We start from the raw sequence: 20,113 nt of genomic DNA on the forward strand, positions 1-20,113 counted from the left end.
CCATTCATATCCGAGATCCTGAATGGTCCTCTGGGCCCTATCGTGAGTGTTTCATTCCCCAGGCCCCTCTGAGGGAGGCAGTCTTTAGCATTCTCTGACTGTGCTGGTATTACTAGGAAACAACAGTCTTCTCTTAAAAGGCTATTTCAGAAAACAACGGCAACTGAATGACTCAGGAAGAGGAAGGAAAGGGGACTAGGATGAGTGAAATGTATGGCCCAGGAGCTTTTGGAGTGTGGAAGAACCAAGGAGGAATAAAGGATGGGTACGTGGCAAGAGGAGACCCATGTTACAGAGTGTCCGTGATCATGCAGTGACCATCCAGCTTGGCTCTGCTGTCGCCTGCAGAGAATACACTAATGAAACAAGTGAGTCTTGGGTGAGGGGTGGTGTGGAACCATGCTTGGTGGAAGCGTCTTTGGAATCACAGGGTCTTTCATTCTTGCCTTTCTCACTGATCCTTGAGGTGCTGAAAACGTCACAGAACTTCCATCTGGGTTAAAATGGGGACATTTAGAAGGTTCTTCAAATCCACTCCTTTCAATGACTTTTGCCCGAAGACTCCAAGCCCACAATGACTCTAACCTGAATGAACAGAAAGTATCATCCATGCTGTTTAATTCTCAGTGGCCTCTTGGACTAGCCTGAAAGTCACAGTTCCCCCAACCCCCAAAATAAACGTTAAGAAAGAAGCAGAAAAGTGATGGAATAAACACTATGGCTTGTCCTTCTTATTTTTAGGGGTTCTTTTGAGAGAGAGGGATCAGGAAGTGTAGGAGCGAGCAAAGTGATTCTGGGCAGAAACCTGAATGGATGTGGTAAGGATGAGGGATCCTTTGTCTGGTAGCTGGTAAATCCCTGGGGGGCTGCCTGTATTGTCACATTTGCTTGTGAGGACACCTGGCATTGTATCCACCACTGTCAGATCATCTCTAGATCCACAAGAACCAGGATCTTTGGCCAGGACTGAGAGCAACTCACATCTGACAAAAGCCTGTTCACCTCGTAAAAGAAACCCACTTTTTATTTTCCTAGCAGGAGGGTGTCAGAGGTCGTGATTTCTGGGCATGCTAGTGACATGGCTTTTGGCATTTCCATTAGCATCCCTTTTCTAGAGAATCCCCATGTGCTGTGAAAATTGATCTCAAAACAGTATATCATATATAATCACCATCTGAAGAAGGACGAAACCCCACCAAGGGTGTGATTTGTGGGGGTCCATTGCTTGAGTGTAGAGGGCTCAGCCTCTGAGGTTATGTGCCTGAAGGCAGCTCACAGCAGGCCGTGCAGGGAGAGCTGAGAGCCTGCCCTGGTCTTGGAGGAGAAAGAGACAGGAAGTGTGCACCAGGAGACATCTACAGCCTCAGGTCCATGTTCCAACAGTGCCCAGGAGTTTCAGGTTTGACTTCAGATCCCAAACTGTAGGTGCTTGTTGGCTGCAATCTCACAGCTTTGGTCATAGTGTAATAGCAGTTCTGCAGGTCTCCCACCCAGAGATCTGTGTCTTCAATTGATGTGAATGACTCCTCGTCAGGAAGGGACATCTGGGTAGCACTGCACTGGGTACTACATGAATGAATACTTCCAGGTTGAGAGGAGAAACCAAACCCGCAAAAGCCTATGCCCTGCTCCTAACACATGTGGATATGAGTGTACACCTAAAAATCACACGTATTAAAAGATACGGGAATATATGAGCTCAGAAGCCTGCAACTCATAGGGAATTGGGGCTGGTGGGTGGGTGGGTGGCTTGAGAAAGGAGAGTAAACCAGCATATTTACTTGAGTTGAGGTTGGTCAGAATCAGATAGTAATAGCTTAGGCTCTGAAAATTATAACTTGCTTGGAGCTCTGGCCCAAGCCCACAGAAGTATTAATAGGTTATTTTTAATGTATTTGTTTGTTAATTCATTCAGTAAATATTTATTGAACACCCGTTCGTACTTAGTAGTATATGAGGCTCTGGGAATACAGTGGTGAGCAAATCAGAACCCATGTCTTCATGAGTTTCATACCTTCTAGGGAGACATATAAGAAAATAAGCAAGTCATATACAGGATAAATATTGTTATGTTGGAGGTATAGGATGTTATTAGAGCACACGAGAGCAACCTCCAACTTGGATGGGGTACTGGAGAACCTTCCTGGAGGTGGTGACATCTAAGCTGTCATCTGAAGGATGAGAAGAAATTAAGACAATGAAGGAATGGGGGAGAAAGGGAAGAATGCCAGGCTGAGAGTCAACATAGGTAAACGTCCAGGGTAGGAAGACAGTAAGACAAGTTCATGGAACTGAAAATGGGAGTAGGGAGGAGGGCTAAGATCTGAGCTTGGAGGAGTAAATGGGCATTAAATGGTGAAAGGCCCCTGAAAACCATTTTAAGTAGTTTTTGCCTTTTTCTGGGGACAATAGGGAAGTAATGAAAGGATCTTAATCAGGAGAGGGACATCAGGTGATGTCGTGGAAAAGTTGCTTTGACTACATAGTTGTGACTCAACTGGAGGGTCTAAGCTGAAGGCAGGGAGATTGGGATAATATTTCCATCATTTAGGCAAAAAATATGGTAGTCTGGACCAGTGTCACTCTATGAGGGGGTGGATAAATAAATGCACAAAAAGATACTAGAAATCCGAAGACATTTGGTCGTTGATCTCTTTTGAGAGGTGAGAGAGGAATCTAGGCTAATGCCCACCTTGCTTGCTTAGGCAACTGAGTGATAGTGGAGTTGTTTACTGAAATGAAGAATACCAAAAAAAGAGCTTTTTATTGTTGTTGTTAGGATACTGAACAGTTTTCATATTATAGTAGCAAGGTGTGCATGATGTCCCAAGGTAGGGTGTGCCTAGGAGGCATGTGGGTATACAGATGTATCTGGAATTCAGAAGAGAGAGACCCACTGCATATGTCCATTTTGGAGCTGTCATCAACATATAAATGCTCACTGAAGCCTTGGAAGTGGGTGAGTTTATATAACAAGAGAATATAGAAAGAGAAGAGAACTTGGAATAGAATCCAGAGGAACCCCAACATATTCCACCCCTCCAGAACAATCCCAATCCATGGTGGAGATTGAGGAGTCGCTGGAAGAAATAGGAGGGAGACCAGAAGAGTGTGGTGTCATGGAAACTAAAGGAGGTTTCAAAAAGAAAAAAGCAGTCAGTTTTAAATGGTGCTGAGAAGTCCCCTAAGAGAAAGACTAAAAAGTGTCTGTTGCACTTAGTGACATGGAAGTCACTGGGTATCAAAGGCAAACAGCTTTGATCTCAGTGGAGTGATAGAAGCAGGAGTGGGATTACAGTGGGTTGAGGAGTTAGTGAGCACTTGGGAGATAGAGGCGGCATGGGTAGGCAGCTCTGGGAGTGGAGGAGGTGACTAGTTAGACTGATCCAAGCTTAGGGGTACAGCAGGCTGGTGAAATTGAAGGATCCCAGGCAGGGGAGTTCAGGAATTGGCCAGAAGTCAGTGGGGAGTTGGACGATGGGCCTTGAAGTGTGGGCTGAATATGAAAGAAGTAAGGAAAGGAAAGCCATGCTAGGGAGATTTTTGAAGATCAAATGATGGGTTTGGTGGGAGTAACTGGATGGGAGAATTTAAACGGTGGGAATGAGGTTTGAATATAACACTGTAGAGAGAGCTCTTCTTGGTGATGAAAGACATGGAGCGTTCTCTATAAGCACCTCCTAGAAGGGGCCTAAGTGCAGCTCATGGTACCTGTCTTAGTCTGTTTTGTGCTGCTGTAACAGAATGCCTGAGAGTGGGTAATGTATACAGAACAAAAATGTATTTGGTTCACGGTTTTTAAGGCTAAGTCCAAGATCAGAGTGCCAGCATCTGGCAAGGGCCTTCTAGCTGCACCGCTCCATGGTGGAAGGCGAGAGGGCAAGAGAGAGCAGAGCGCAAGAGGGGGCTAGATTCATTTTTTCCTAAGGAACCCACTCCCTCGAGAATGACATTAATCCATGCGTGAGGGCAGAGCCCCCGTGACCCAAACACCTCTCATGAAGCCCTGCCTCCTAACACTGCTGTATTAAGATCAAGCTTCTAACACAGGAACTTTGGGGGACACATTTAAACCATAGAAGTACCTAAGTTAAAACACCACAGCCCACTGATTTAAATATCTGTACCCGACACCCTTCTTCACCCAACCCACTGCATCATTGTTGTAAGCAGCTACTTTTTCTCCATCCCCTAATCATGTGTCACTGTGATAGACATTTTTCATATATTATCTCTAATCTGCCCAGCAACCTTGCATGGTGGGTACTATGACTTCCTTTCTACAGAAAGGAAGCTAAGACCCAGAGATACTAAGTGATTTGCATATGATTATGTAGCTAGTAAATAAATGGAAGAGTCAGAATTTGAACCCAGGTGTGGTCTGAGTTCAAAGCCCAGGCTCTTTGCTTTGTACTTCTCAGACTGTAAGCTTCTTGGGGCCAAGAAGTATTTTCTTATCATTGCGTAGCCTCCGGGTTTGATTCCTATACAGAATTGGAACTCAAGAAATACGAGGTGTGTGAGTGAGTAATTGAGAGAGGGATACGTAAAGTCACTCTAATGCTGTTCCCCAAGGGAGATAAAGCACCATCACCCAAAGAGAGAAATAAAGAGCATTGGACGGAAGAAAGGAAGAGCAGAAGGATTTGGCATCAAGCGATGCTGGTGTTGGGTAGCTAGAACAGAGGTGTCTCTCCTCACTACTGTTTCTGACCAGGGTGCTGGACAGCCTGTGGTTGGCCTGAGAGAGTCAGCCTGAAGGCCTCCATCTGCCCCCGCATCAACCCCAGCTCCAGAGCTGTCAGGGAGCGGCCTAGAAACTCCAGAGGAGGAGCTGAAAGGGGAGGTACCTAAGCAACAAAACCCACACGGGAAGAGAGAACACCAGACCACGAAGTGACGTTCCACTTCCCATTTCCTTTTAGTGTCGGCATCTGAGGCTGGGGTTTCTCTCCAGACCCTCCTTCAGAGTATCCAGGGTTGGCGCATCTGAACATGTGCGGGTGTTGGGGGAGGACCACGCTGCCACTGAGGAGCATGCACGCCACCTAACATGACCTTGGTGTCCAGCCGGATGCCTGCCAGACACTCATCTTCCTTTCTTGAAACTGATTTATAGAATCAGGAGAGCAGCCTACTTGAAAGGAGGGTAGTTCCAGACGTGGGGGTAATGGGAAGTGCTAATGGGCAATGTGGTCTTTTATTTTATTTTTTTCTCGACCATAATCAGATTCCTGTCTCTCCCTCCCCAAATAGCAAGAAGGACAGTATCTTTCTTCCAGGTTTTAAAAGCCTTTGCATGCCACCTGACGTTGCATAAAAGCCTCTCCCTCAGGCCTACGGACTCCCTCTCATTGCTTGCCTGTTCCATAAGCCTATGAATTTACTGTCCCCTGTCCACCACCATCACCACCAGCCTGTTGTGGCAGGGAAGGTGTCCTGGTGAGCCCAGTGGACTCCAGCAGGACTGCAGCAAGGTGGATACTGCTTTGTGCAGCAGCTGGGGCAGCGCTGTCCCTGAGGCCTGCAGGAAACTCCTGGGGCCCAGGAGGACAGTGGCCCGTCACCTCCAGTATTGCACATCACGTGTCCCCCACCTGTGTGCACCGTGCGCACCCCCACCCTCCACCTCCTGGGCCCCATGTGTTGGGGGAAGGTGTGGTCAGCAGACGGGAGGATGTCATGTTGGAGGAGCCCCTTAGAACAATAGGAGCTTCACAGGATCACAAAGCCTGTCCCCCTCATGTTACAGATGAGTTGAAGTCCAGAGAAATCAAATAAATTTGTGCAATCCTTTATCCATCTATTCGTCCTTCCCTCCATCCGATAAATATTCATTGAATACCTGTCAGAACCAAGAGATACAGTGCTGTGTAAGAGGAGTGAGGTCGCGGCTCTCATGCAGCTTTCATTCTGACAGGTGGGGAAGACAGCAAACCTTGAACTTAAAGCAAGTCTCTAAGTCTTGTGGGTGTCACAGCTGAAGACTGAGGCTGGGCTTCCTGTAGTGTCCTTTGCAAGGCCCCATGCTCCCTGCTTCCTGGGAGGCCAAGCATTTAGTTTGGCTCTCCATTGCAGATGGAGAAGTTTGAGGGAATAAATCTCAGTTTGGACTAGATACTTTTGGGCGGCAGAAGGGTACATGTAGTTTCAGACCAGGATTGGTTTTTAATTTTGGTAAATTATATGTAATGTAAATTGGCCTTTTTAACCATTTTAAGAGGACGATTCAGTGGCATTAAATACATTCACATTGTCATGCAACCATCAACACACTCTATCTCCAGAACTCATATAATCCCATAAAACAGAAACTCCGTACCCATTAAACACCAACTCCCCATTCCTTCCCTGGTGCCTAGACAGGGATTCTTAACTTTTTTTGTGCCGTGGACTCCCTGGGCAGTCTGGCGAAACCTCAGAACCCTTCCTCAGAATCAGGTCTGTAAATGCAGAAAGTAAAATACATAGGATTGTCATGGAAACTTGAAATACAGGTGTCAAAATATTTTTTAAAGACCATTTGTAATATAGTCATATGTGTGATTCTTTGTTATCCCGTTAACCAATCAGATCAGGCCGTGGTTGAGTAACTACCATATTTTTGCAGGAGTGGCTTCCGTAGATGATATTTTGAGATGACTACAACATTTCTAGTGCGGTGTGAAAATACCCATCATGTCTACCGGTGACCAAGTAGTTACCAGTACTGCCCATATGACTGGCCAGTTGCTTATATTCCTGATAGAAGGAGCTACTGAATTTCAGTTGGAGGTTGGTGAAAATAAAGATGTCACTTTTTCCCCTCTCGGTTCACCAACCTGAATTCTGTCCCTGGACGGCTTAGGGGTTCCGTGGACTCCAGATTAAGAAGCCGTGCCTAGACCTGAGCTTACTCCCCTTTTCTGCCTAGAGGGGCAGTGCACAGGGCTGGGAGCGTGCTGCTGCATACATAGGACGTCGTGAGTGAAGCTGTCCCTGTGCAGGGCGTCACAGGAGCCCAGCCAAGGGGAAAAGGTGCCCCCACTCTCCCCAGGCCGCCAGCCTGCTGTCTGAGGTGGGCGGGGCCGTGCCCCCTAGAAGTGTGCCTTCTGGCAGCTTCCCCCGCCCCCTTCCACCCTCTTGTCCAAGGGCTCAATGCAGAAGGTAGCCATATGGTCCTTTGTGGACACGTTTTCCCTAGTACAGTATCTTCCTGGTGTGAATGCAGGGCCTGGCGGGCGCCCTGGTGTCAGCTGTCCCTCCCCTTCCCTGGTGCCCCATCCCCCACAGCCAGCCCAGAGAGTAGCAGGTTGTGGGGAGTCGGGGAGCCCTGCAGAGTTGGGGTGAGTGAGGAGTCTTTCAGTAACACCCACCCACACACTCACACAGAAAACTGTTGAAGTGAAGTCAAATGTCTCAAAGTCAGATCCCTTTTTAGTATGAATTTGCTGTGTCTCATTCTGAGCACTAATTCCAATTTAATTGCAAGTGGCCTGAAGCCTCTTCAATAGGAGTAACAAATGGTTTGATTTTGTAAACTTCATCAGACTGCATTTTAAATGCGACACAGTAGCCCAACTCGAATGCCAATGAAGCACTGGAGTAGCTCTCTGTTTACTAATTATCCGTTTTTACTCCAAGCCACGCTGGCTGGCTTGTCTGATTAAATCGGATTTGTGGGATAGAGAACAGCTAGCAGAGTTTTCTCTATAGTAAACGAGATTGAAACTATGGGCCGCCTGGCTGCACACTGTAAATTATATTTCCTTTTAAAGGGGACGTGTCTCTTTTATTTCTCTGTCATCCCTCCTGCATATTAAACTTTACAGTACAGAAGTGTACCCGGCTGCTTCTAAATCCAGCCTCTCGCCCTCCACCTAGTAGCCCACTCTCACTTTCTGTGATTTCCGTCTCCCTCTCTGAAGGACTGGAAAGGAAATTGGTAGCTACATTCTTTGCTCCTTTATCTTTTTAACCCTTTTCTTTTCTTCCCCTTTATTCTGGAATTGACTTTTCATTATTCCATTATTTTCAAAGGTACCTGTGATGACATGGATGCTGAGAAACTATATTGAGTTAGCTAAAAGAGAGTTCTAGCAACAGAATTTACCAAGCCCTAACACAGATTAGGTTTTAGCCTTTCAGAAAGATGTGAAGGTGGGTGGTATTGGGCGGGGGCAGGCAGGGGTTGGGCATGAATTGGTAATGAGAGTTTGAATAGGGAAAAGAGAGTCAATTTCTGAAAAATCAGATGTGTTCCTTTGGTCCACCGGGAATGATGAAATCCTTTCCTCTGAACACCGTGAAATCACAATCACCTGATTTCTACCCGTGGTCCAGTGGAGAAGGCCGTGGTGCAGGTGCTGGAAGGGTAAATGTTGGTGGTTGCACCCTCTCGGTTGAAGCCCAGGTTGGGGCAGTGGGTGTGTCCTCGTTCTACTCCCTGGCTGGTTCTGGGTCTGGCGTGGAGCTCCTGGGCTCGATTTATTGTGTATTCCTCTGACCCTAGGAAAGCAAAACAACCTCTGCCCTTGGTCCTTCCTGTATTGTGCACGTGCGTGTGCAACACACACACACACATGCACGCACATGAAACAAACGCAAGGAACCCTGAATCAGGTGTAACCAGGCTGTGCGTACATTCTGCCATTGCTAAGACCAACTCCATGAGCGCAACCTGCCCTGCCCTTGTTCTTGGTGTCTGTGTATGTGCTGGGAACTTTTTTATATCTTGATTTGCTTCTGAATGTCCTGCAAAATTAACAGTATCTGTCTGCACTTTTCCCTTTTTGGCTATTGTGTGCCATACAGTATGGGAAGGCCACATGGTGTCTCTGATACTGATAGCCTGGTTACCGTGGGAATGAATGCCCACCACACTCTCAGGCCCCCAGCCCTCCTTTTAATTGTTGACAGTAAAAAGCGTTTAAATGCTGCTTAATTTGTAATCATCTTCTGGGGGGGTGGGGGGAAGGAGAGGCGCCATTAAAATGTCAGTAAAATGAATACATCCTCTCCTTTTTTGTTATTTTGTTTTGCTTATTTATATGGGGTAGTTTTTGTTTTCATTGCCCAGTGTTTGTGAGGTATTTAAATGGCGCTGAAACAATCAGTATTTCGTTTTATTTTGAATTTCTGTCTCGCCCAACCCCTGCTCCCCTCCCCACTCCATTCTGTCTCCCTGGGCCTTTGTCTTGCCTCTGTCTCTCTCTCTTTTCTGTCTAGGTCTCCTCCTGCCTCCTGCCTCTGCCTCCACCTCCCTATCTCTGAAATACATTGGGGTTTACTGGAAATTGTACAGGAGAGCCTAGCTGAGGTTTTTGGGGTTTTTTTCCCCAGAGACCCCACTCCTGAGCTGCATTTTCTCTCCTGGGGCCTCAGGATGACTTTGGGAATGTCTGAAACTAGAGAGAGTGACCGTCTATAGAAAGCGTCTTTAACACTTGAAGAATACTAGAGATGAAAGAGTCCTGGGAGTAACTTATTGTCCAGACAAGGAAATTGGGTCTTACCTTTACGCGTAAGCTCCCGTGCCTCCCGTTAAGCTCTGGACACACTGCCAGAATGTCAATGCCTACTATGTGTTGGACACTACGGTCTTGTAATGAAACTGCTAGATTCAAAGGGTCTGGTTCTCTGACTTGCCCTCTGTGCAGGGTTTCTTGGGGGTCTTCTCTGTCATTCTAGTGCTGGGGGCTTGGGAGAGAATGCTTCCCCTCCATACTCCCCACCCCAACTGCCCAGCCCTCACCTGGCACAGAGGGGCTTCAGGTACTCTCAGACCCAGCTACTCAATAATTGCCTCTGTGAGTGTTGAGCCAGTTCTAGGAGGTCTTAAGCTGCTAACTGGTAGTCCCCTAGAAAAGGTACCTAGAGGTTCTCTCAAGTCTTGTGAAATTTTCCCATGTTTCTAAAAATCCCCATCTCACAGTGCTGCTTGAGAAAGGTTGAACCTAGATTGGCACCCAGCAGGTGCCCAGTCAATGTTGGATCCTTTCTTTGCCTTGTCTGTGACTGCCCCTCTGTCAGCCTAAGAATGTGGTTCCCTTTTAGTTAAAGGGATTCTCTTTAGCTAAAAGAAGGCTGTCAAGTCTGACTTTGAAAGAGAAAATGCTGACGTCCATCTCAGTGGGAGAAAGGACCATTCAACCTGCCAGCACCCTCTTCAATAGAATTATTGAATATTAGAGTGGAGAAAAACCCTTTAAGGATCACTTATATCCCTCTTCATTTTACTGATGAGGAAATGGAGGCCCAGAAAGGTCTAGTAACCCACCCAGGAGTGCACAGCGAGTTAGTCACTGAGCCAGGACTAGAGGCCAGGTTTTCTACTCTTTTGTTCCTGTTCAGTTGGGAGTCTGCAGTAAAAAGCCACGTGAGGGCAAGAGGATGCCTGGGATGTGAAGATTCTGGCCTGCCCTTTCATGCTGTGTCCCGATGTTCCCCCACCCGCTTTGGGGCTGCTTTTCCTGGAAGCCTCTAAGATTAGCTGAATTTCAGACCAAGGGATCCACGTTTCTTGCAGTGCTCATGCAGCCTTGCAGAGGGTTACAGGCAGAATACATTCCAGGGAATGGATTTAGGAAGAAACTGATTGTAGCTTTTGATTTATTTGCTACCCACCTACCCCCAAATGCAGGAAGTAGGGAGCCCTTTGGCTTTAGGAATCCTGAGAGTAAACAGGTGCCTGTCTCTCTCCTTTGAACTTTATTTCTACAGAACAAGCAGTGTAGAGAAACCAGGGAAAACAGTTCTCTGCATCTTGGGAGAAGTTGTTGAGCACGGGGCGCCTCAAGTCGGCACCATGCCTACCTGCTCCATCCCACGGTCCATCATTCTCCCAGCCTGATCCCATCTCAGAGGCACCTCTCTGCCAGCACGGGCAGTACCTGAGAGAGGCTTCCACATCAGATGCCCCACCAGGGATGGGCTGGGTTGGGCTGGGCTAGGCTAGGCTAGGCTTGCTCTGCAGAGCTGGGCTAGGTTAGGCTACTGCAAGCTGCCCTTCTCTCTGGGTTGTTGAAGTTGGTCCGATTTTTCAATCGTGGGCCAATTAGTTTCACAAATGGGGGCCCCCGTGGTGCCAGGGCACATTTGTTCCGGGCCTGCGCACTGGCCAGGCCCCATTGTTCTGCCACCCACCCCCGTGTGGGCCCATTGTCCTCGCCCCCAGCGGGTGCTGCTTACCGCTGATTTATACGGGCAGGCGTCCTGCGGGCTCCAGGCTTCTCTGCCACAGCTGGCGGAGGTGCTTAAGGCCTTGGACCCCGTGACCTTTGCCCTAGTCCTGCTGTCATTTTGAAAGTTACAGACCAGAGGGCTGCATACCTCTCCGGATTTACTTTCCACCCCAACTCACCCGCCCCAACGCCACTGCACGCGCGTGCATGCGCGTGCACACACACACACACACACACAATCCCTTTCCTTCTTCCTCCGCTTGCTCTTGGAGAAGTTTTAATTCATTCTGGAATGTCTGGAAGCGTCCAGCCACTGGACTGGAAACCAAGAAGGAGCTGCTGGGGCAGGTGGGAGGTACTAGCCGAGGATATTAGTCTCCGCTGATGTGCCTGGAAGCAGCTACTTCCCGGAACAAGGTTTTTAATCCTCGGATTCATTAGTTCCATATCGGATGCTGGGAGGAAGGGAGGAGGATGTTGCCATCGGTGTGGCACTGCCAGGGAACCAGGACTTGATTTGGCATCTTCCAACTTAGCATGCACCCTTCCTGCCAGGGGCCCCTGAACCCTAGAAAGGGCAACCCAGAGTAGGAGGTAGATTGAATGTGAAGGTGGTTTTGTAGCCCAGTACAAAGATGCAGATCTTGTCCCCTCTTAACCCGTTTATTCTTTCTCTTCTTGCAAACCAAACTCCTCTCCTCCTTTTTTAAAACCTCCTTCCCTTTTTTTATCCACCCCTTTTCTTGTCCCCCTCCCTCATTTTCTCCCCTTCTTGGGCTCGTTTGTTGGTGTGATTGACAAAATTAGTAAATCCATTCATGTTACTTTTATTGTGCAGGTCTCAATAAATCCCCCATGTCCAGGGCGCACCTTAATGAGCTAGTGAGCTGACAAATTTGTTTACTGTAGCTGGAGGTGCCGAGTAATGAAATGCACTTGTGTCTGCAGCTCACTGCTAAACAAATACACGGTTTTCCGGGAGCCAGCTCTGCTAGCTGCTGTGCCTGAGGACGCAGCCACATTCCCCAAGAGACTGAAAGTTGTATGTGTGCATGTGTTTTAAAAAATGTAATCACTCTCCCATCCATTGCCTAGTTTTAAAACAAATCTGAATCAGCTGCTCAAGTTCCTCCCCGTTTTTTGTTATGCAATGAAGATGCTTTTGCTCCCTTGACTGACGGTATTGAAACCATAACATTCCCCCTTTCTCTTGTGGAAATAGAATGTCATACAGATGTATAGATGCCTTCCGTGATTCTACGCAGATAAGAAAGGAAGGAAAAAGAGGCAGAGAAGGCTGGATAAAGAGACCGAAAATTGACAAGGATGAAATTGACAAGTGATGCTAAGGTTTTTGGCTCTTGGCTTGGTTTGGGAAGATGTAACTGAGTACCTCAGCAGTAGGTGACTGTATACACAGGAGACAGACACCCATGCGTGAGCTCAAAGCTAACTGAGTTTGAGACAAGCCTTCCAAGATGGTATCTTAGTGTATCCTACCCTAGTAAAAGCAACTGGGGAACTTGTCTCTCACTCACCAGCAGCTGATTGGGGTTTGCAGGGTTCAGTGGGCTGATTTGGCCTTCAGTGCCCACATAGCTAGCCTTCTGAGGAACGCTGGGAGTGCAATAGTGCATCCTAAATGATCCTGAAACTCATGCTCAAGAGGACAACCAGAGAAATAAAGAGAGGGCTGTTGGCCCTTAAACCAGTAGATTCCTTGAAAAGGAGCTGAGCCCTAAATGATAGCACAGGGGAAGTCAAAATGGAGGAGCCACTCAGATTCAAGGGCTGGACTTTGTTCCTTTCTGTCTATTCCTCACCTCACCCCAGCCTTCTCCATCCTCTTAAGATGCAGACAGAGCCTTCCTGCCTTGGGTAGGAGTCAACCCGGTGCTGCTTGTCTCTGCCTCTCTGTCTTGCAGAGTGGATGGTGCAACTCTGCTACCTTTTTCAGCAGCACCCTGGGGGCAAAGGGAGGAGAATATGGGCGAAAGGAAAAGGCATCAGTTTATGTCAAGGTTTGAGTGTGTGGTCACGAAGGTTGCCCATGCTGGAGATGTTGTCTTAGGAAAGAGTCATCCCCAGGATGTCAGAGGGAGCAGAAAGACATATCTGAAGGATTTGGGGGCTAGGGGTGGAGGGAGGGGGAAGTTTCTAGTTTAAATCAAGGTTTTCACACCCTCCTAAATTTGATATTTTCTTTCTGTGGGGAGAAGAAGCTTTCGGGGTGGCAGGGTTGGGTGAGGTTGGGTAGGATTGGACATGAGAAGCCCCTCCGGGGTACATGTGCACGCACACACACACACGGGCATGCACACGCCCCAGCACATGCACACACAGCAGTCCCAGCCTGCTTACCAAAAAAAGCTGGAGTATATTTAGATCCCTCTGCTCCTTTGATTAAGAAACTGCTTATAGCAGGAGATAATAAGAGCTTTGCTCCAAGAAGGTGTAGCACCTGAACATCTTCTCCAGCTGTGTACCCCTCTGATCCTCTTCCTTCCCATCTATTAAAGAGATAATTGGTATGGAAATGGCACAGGTGTAAACATGAGGGGTTTTGTGTTTCATAATTTCAGACCCCGTCATCACCTGGGTGAAATACCCTAGGTCTATGTCACCCCTTCTGCCTCTATTCCACCCTGGCCTGGCTTTCTCCCTTTCTCTCTTTTTCTTTCATTCTCCCTTTTTTTTTTTTTTTTTTTTTTTTTTTGCTAAAATTAAGCTTGTTTTAAATTGGAAGACTTTGAGTCATACATGCCCTATAGTCAAAACTGGCTGTATTGGCACTCGGGGGTCTGGTGTGGGTCACCTTCCCTGGAGATACAATTTATGCAAATGTGGTCCCAGATATTTGCATGGACCCTGCCCATATTACTAAGAGTCATGCTCCTTGAGTCTTGATAGCGTCATCCTTTTCACATGCATCCCCTTTTCCTACTTCGGATTCCCTTTGAGCAGATACCCTGGGAGTCCAGGCTAAGACTGAGTCCCATTCATTCTTCAGAAGAGCAGAGGTGCTAATTCCTTGACCTGAAAAATTATTTTCTTGGGTAAAAGCTGACTTATATATCTGATTTACATTGAAATGTACAGATTGATAGAAAGCAATACATTTGTAGGATTTACATAATCAAAAACATTTGTCCGTTTCATCCTAACAGGATTATGAAGTTAGGGCTGGAAAGGGCAGATTAGTTATGAATTCTCTTTCCTAGATGAAGAAACCGAGGTTAAGGACAACAGCTGCCTGGACTAGGATCACAAATCCAAGAAGGGCTGCACCTCTGGGCCAGAATTGGGATCTTTGTACTGTTTCACTGTATAATATGGCAAAACCAATCCTTATATGGTCTGGGTCTTTGCTTCTGAGCAACAGAGCTCAGACATGGAGTAAGAACTAAGGAGTCCTGTCCAGCCCACCAGACAGACACAGGAGGCCTCACTGAGATCTGCTGCCTGTGGGTCACTTGTCATTACTGATTTCCAAGGAGAGTGGTTGGATGCTCTTAGTCGTGGTTTCATTTGTGGACTGTGGTCTGAACTTTCCGCATCCCTAGCCCTCTGTCTGTACCATGACTCTCCTCGTACCTCCTCCCCTACCCTTTGTGACTGTCTCACAGCCCCTTATTTATTTACTAATTCAACATGCAGTTATTAAGTGCCTACTCTATATCAGGCCATGTGCTGTGTGTTGGGGAATATAAAGATGAATACAGTAGTTCCTACTTTGGAGGCTTATAATCTATTAGGCAGAGCTGAAAGTCCAAAATAAATGCAATACAGGGCTGTACCACACCAGATACAACAGTGAGGGATTTCAGAGGAAGATGGTGTTGTTGGCACTGAATCCTAAGTGGTGTAATTCCTCAAAGATGCCTTCTCTAGGCTTCCCAGAAAGCAGCAGTCCAGAGACAACAAAACAGCTTAGGCATGTGTATTGTGCAGGGCTGCCATGACTCATGCCATGACTCACGATCCAGGTTGTTCACGGCACAGGGGTACCCAGCTGAGGAGGAAAGAGCCCAAAACCCAGCCCTCTCTGTACTCACCAGGTCTGTGGGGCTGCCCAGAGGAGGAGACATGATTTTCTAGTTCAGATGAAGGTGTTGTTTGGCTGGCATTGGCTCTGTGACCACATTATAAAGTTTTTTCGTGTGGATGTCTCATTCGATGTTCTTGATGACCACAATATGGTAGATAAGGAGCAAATGGATCTGGCGAAGTAAAATGACTTGCTCAGGGCCACAAGGCAAGTATATGGGAGAGCTGGGACCCCTATGCTTCTTTTCCTTCCCCTGTGTCATGCGGACCATCTGACTTCTGAGGGTCTTGTTCATCCAGTCAGAGCACCTCCCCTCTCCCCACTGGTACCAGGCCTGACGTCTCTCCATAGCAGAGGACAGAACCCAGGTGTTGAAGGGAGCAGAGTGTTCCAGTGCTTCCAGGCCCCCCTGACCCGCCGCACATCTCACTGCAGCTAATGAATTGCTAATACAATTTTCGAGATAATTTTATTTCCATAGTCCCACATTTTAATGTGTTTCCAGAAGCTAGCATTTATTTGCTTAATCTCCCAGTGTAATAGAATCTGCCCTGACTCATCATACATGCGAACAATCAGCTAGGCTGAAACAGCAGCAAATTGTTTAATAACTCACATCTAGTCTCTAGATTTTTAACTCACATGCACCAATAGCTTTTCTTGTGTCTCATCCACATCTCCCCCGCCCTTTCCCTTTTTTTTTTTTTAAATACTTTTCTATCATCATAGCTGTTAGTCTCCAAGCAGAAGAATGGGGGAAGTGGATGCTGAGTCTCAGAGGCCCCCCTTTCTTCCCCTGGGAGGCTTGGTTGGTGGATACATGGCCAAGGAGCACCCCTGCACCTTGTGGAATGTCCCAGGAAAGGGAGAGAGACCACTGTAGGGACATCATGGCATTTCCTTTCCAGGTGGTGACCATATAACTTCCAGCCTGTTGGCCAGGTGTGGAACTTGCCATCTGGGATTTTGTGCATGCCACTCCTCCCTGGCTGTCCCACCTTTCTAGGATTTTCTCTCTCCCCTTGCCCTGGCAGCCTCTGCCCTGGTCTGGTCCCCACCCTCCTCCAGTGGCGCATCAGCCCTCTCGCTGCTTCTCACCACTTGCTGCTGCTGTTAGTCCCTATGTGTGTCCAGAGTCACTGGCTTCAAACACAGGTCAGATCGTGCTAGCACCACTCGTCTTAGTCAATTCAGGCTGCTATAACAAACTGCCACAGACTAGGTGGCTTATACACAGCAGACATGCATTTCTCACAGCTCTGGAGGCTAGGAAGTCTGTGATCAGGGTGCCAGCATGTTCGAGTTCTGGTGAGGGTCCTCCTCCTGGTTGCAGACTGCTGACTTCTCTGTGTCCTCACGTGGTGGAAGGGGCTAGCTAGCTCTCTGGGCCCTCTTTTACAAGGATACTCATCCCATTTTAATTACCTAATTATCTCCCCCCAGGCCCCATTTCCTAATACCATTACCTTAGGGGTTAGGGTTTCAAAAAAGGAATTGGAGGGGGACCCAGACATTAGGATCCTACCAACCCTTGGTCCTTTCCTGGCACTGCATTGCCTGTAGAATCAAGTCCAGTCTGTCCTACCTGGCATGTACAGCCCTCTATGGTCTGACTCCCATCTCCCAGCTTGTCTCCATCCCCAGGGCCTGACCTTGGCCCCATCTGCTCTGACATTTGCCAGCGGTGTCTCTCTCCTTAGCCTGGCACATGTGTCCCAATTTCTTGTCCTTTGCTTCTCAAACACTCTTTACTTGTAAAAGCCTAACTCAAAATCTCAGAAGCTCTTGGAGTCGCCCTGCCTTACCCTCCGGGTGGTTGTTAACTCAGCGTCTCCCACTAGTCTGGGACCCAGTTTCTCTGCTCAGCCTCAGCCTGCCCCTGGTCACCTAGCACAGTGCCTGCACTTGGCAGTGGCTCAGTGAGTTGGCTGAATGGACATGAAGTGGGTTCAGGCCACCCTGAGAAGTAGGGACAGCATAGTGGGGCAGCATCTAGGGGTCTTGGGAAGACCAAGGGGGCAGAGTGCCGTGGTCTGCCTTGCTGGGTGATATTGACCCTCAGAGCACCTCTGGGTCTGGCTGTGTAGGCTGAGATGTCCCAATGGCAATGCCATTCATGTTCGTCTGCCCAGGTTCCTTCCATGCAGGGGATCTCAGAGGATGCGTAAGGAGGAGTCTTGGCTCTTAAAGGGCATGGCTGACCCACAAAGCCTACTCAATCCTGCTGATTTAAGGTAGCTATTTGAACACCTGGCTTAATTTGGGCTCTCTGTGGGGTGGGGGTTAAGGGCAGAGAGGGGGTAGATGCTGGGGGCCCTCAAGGTGAAGAACTGGGGGCCACTGGGCACAGAACGCATTGCAGATGCACTGTGCTCCTTTGTATGTAGGCCAAGCAGGGAGGGATATTGAAGACTCACTGTGCACTCTTGGCACTGCTTCTGTCTGGAAAGATACATCTCTCATTATGTCCCCCTCCAGCAAGTGGAGCTGAATACCCTACTCAACATTTCCGAGAGATCTTGGTGGCTCCCAGTGGGATTGCACGGCCTCAGAGAGCTATGTCTTGTGACCCAGCCCCGGCATCCGCCTACTCCTGGCCAGGGGCTCTCTAGCCATTGCTGGAGCTGTACTAGAGGCAGGGGTGCTCTGTACTGTCCTTACCGGGCCTCTTCCAGGGTAAGCACAGACAGGTGGGCAGCTGGCCCCAGAGGCAGCATTGAGCCCAACCCCGTGGTTTCTGAAAGCAGACACACCGAGATATTTTCAGATCCCAACTCTGCCTCTTTCTGTGTGATCTTAGGCAAGTTATTTAATCTCTCTGTTTTCCGCTAATAAAAAGGGGGATAAGAATGCCTACCTTGTAGGATTGTAAGTTTTAAATGAGCTGACAACATAGAAAAAGCACCTAGCATAACACCTAGTTTTGCTCCCCTTCCTTCCTGCTTTTTGACGGCCAGGAGAAAAATCCAGTGCTGGCTGCTATTCCCATTTCCTGCTCAGCCTTCCTGATTGCTGGTGAGATGGGGTGTGGCTCCAGGTGCTTAGACCTCAGTGTCTGCAAAGGGAAGGGGTATCAGGGTGAGTATGAGGGGCACAGAAGTGTAGGGGACCGTGAGAGGTGGACCTTGCCTGCCTACTAGTCCATCCTAACCCAGCAATGAATGGGACAGAGGTGGTGAGGACCAGGCCTCTCCTTGCTATCTCTATCGATGGGCCAGGAAGGCAGGGAGGTTCTTCGTGCCATCCCTTCTCTTCCCCCTACCTTCTACCAGACACTTCTCAATTCCATGCTGAGCAGCCCATGGCTTCCAGCAGCCAAAGCTTTGCCCCCTGCCCCCACCCACTCTGGACTGGGCTGACAGATGCTAGGCCTACTTACCTTTCCTGCTTGTGCCCCCCACACAGGGGACAGCAGTGTGGGGCCAAGTGCAGGTGATATTGCCCAGGTACCAGCACAGAGACGTGCAGATGGGCCTGCCAGGGGGCTCCTGTGCTCAGGAAAACAGAGCCCAAAAGGCTGGGCACCGAGCTGCCAGTTAGGACTCACACACAAGATCAGATACTTCCTCCCGTGGTGCTGTAGCTGGAAATTTCGGCCATGGCTCCAGAGCAGCATCAGAAAGGGGTTGGTAACAAACAGAAAATAGCAGCCTATATTTGTGGGGTACTGTGGGAGTGAACAGCCAGTTAGAATTAAATGAAAATCTCACATCACTCGCTAGCTTTCAATCATTTGACAGTTGCCCGTCGGGTTTGGGATGGAACCTAAAGCTCTTGACGTGGTTTGCAAGACCCCGCATGGCCTGGCCCTTACCTTTCCCTTTAGCCTCCTCTTCTTCTTCCCTAGCTGCACTGCACCATTCCTCTGTCTGATCCTCCCACCGGCCACGTTTCCCTTTGGCCCAGAGTGTTCACAGACACTATTCCATCTTCCGGATTCCGCCATTCACCTTCCGGATTCCGCCATTCACCTGGTGTTCAGGGTAACGTCGGTCATGAGAGCAGGCACTTGGCATGCTCTTCCATGGTTATATCCCCAGTGCCAAAAAGACAACGTTACTTGTAGAAGGCACCAAGTAATACTTGTTGAGTGAATGAACCTAAGATTCATGCTTTAGTGAGTGGAGAAGTAGTTAAAAAAAAAAAATCAAAAAACAAAAACAGGGTCTGTATCTAGTCTTGGGAAAGCATTAAAATCTAGGGTGCGTGGGTGTGAATCCCAGCCCTGCCACTTATGAACTCTATAGCAGGAGTCCCCAAACCCTGGGCCATGTGAGGAGCTGGGCTGCACAGCAGGAGGCGAGCGAGTGAAGCTGAGCTCCACCTCCTGTCATATTAGTGGCGACATTAGATTCTCATAGGAGCATAAACCTTATAGGGAACTGTGCATTCATAGGATCCAGGTTGCACGCTCCTTAAGAGAGTCTAATGATTAATGCGCTTGAATCATCCCGAAACCATCCCCCCACCATACGTGGAAAAATTGCCTTCCATGAAACCAGTCCCTGGTGCCAAAAATGTTGGGGACTGCTGCTCTATGGGATTTTGGCCTAAGTAGTTAATCTCTCTGTGCCTCAGTCTCCTTGTCTAAGGGGTGAGGATAACAGAGGCTAGCTTTTGGAGTTTTGGATTTATATTAGTTACGTTAGAACAATAGCTGGCCCGTGGTATCTTTGTCATTGTTTGTCCTCACAAGGTCTACCTTGCCTCCCCCACTTTTTGCCCCAGACTCTGCGAAGTCCATCTGGTATGTGCCCTCTTAGTATTTTGCTGCCTTTTACATACTGCCCGACACAGTTGCACATTACCCTTGCTGTTGTGATGTATTTGATCAGTGTCTATCCTTCTCCCACTAGACTTTAGCTTCCAGAGCTCAGGAACGACGTCGATTTTGCCCATCCCT

The 20,113-nt window shown here is 48.2% G+C and overlaps 2 protein-coding genes and 1 long non-coding RNA gene across 6 annotated transcripts in view; 2 read left to right on the top strand and 1 right to left on the bottom strand.

Annotated features, from left to right (window-relative positions):
• REXO2 (RNA exonuclease 2) overlaps positions 1-20,113 on the top strand; it is a 1,032,599-nt gene that overhangs the window by 797,818 nt on the left and 214,668 nt on the right. The gene's annotated exons all lie outside the window — the stretch shown is intronic.
• ZBTB16 (zinc finger and BTB domain containing 16) overlaps positions 1-20,113 on the top strand; it is a 197,654-nt gene that overhangs the window by 163,095 nt on the left and 14,446 nt on the right. The window lies entirely within an intron of this gene.
• LOC126935935 (uncharacterized) lies at positions 5,363-19,125 on the bottom strand. Of its 3 annotated transcripts, none has more exons than XR_007719343.1 (6): positions 19,025-19,125; positions 15,218-15,382; positions 13,524-13,672; positions 8,312-8,487; positions 6,378-6,443; positions 5,363-5,845 (listed from the first exon to the last, which is right to left on the bottom strand). It is a non-coding gene; the product is annotated as an uncharacterized LOC126935935 (long non-coding RNA). The 3 variants fall into 3 exon arrangements; XR_007719344.1 differs by having other exon boundaries at positions 6,323-6,443; XR_007719345.1 differs by lacking the exon at positions 8,312-8,487 and adding an exon at positions 12,986-13,126.

This window comes from Macaca thibetana, chromosome 14 (genome assembly GCF_024542745.1).
Source record: "Macaca thibetana thibetana isolate TM-01 chromosome 14, ASM2454274v1, whole genome shotgun sequence".
Taxonomy (NCBI): Eukaryota; Metazoa; Chordata; class Mammalia; order Primates; family Cercopithecidae; genus Macaca; species Macaca thibetana.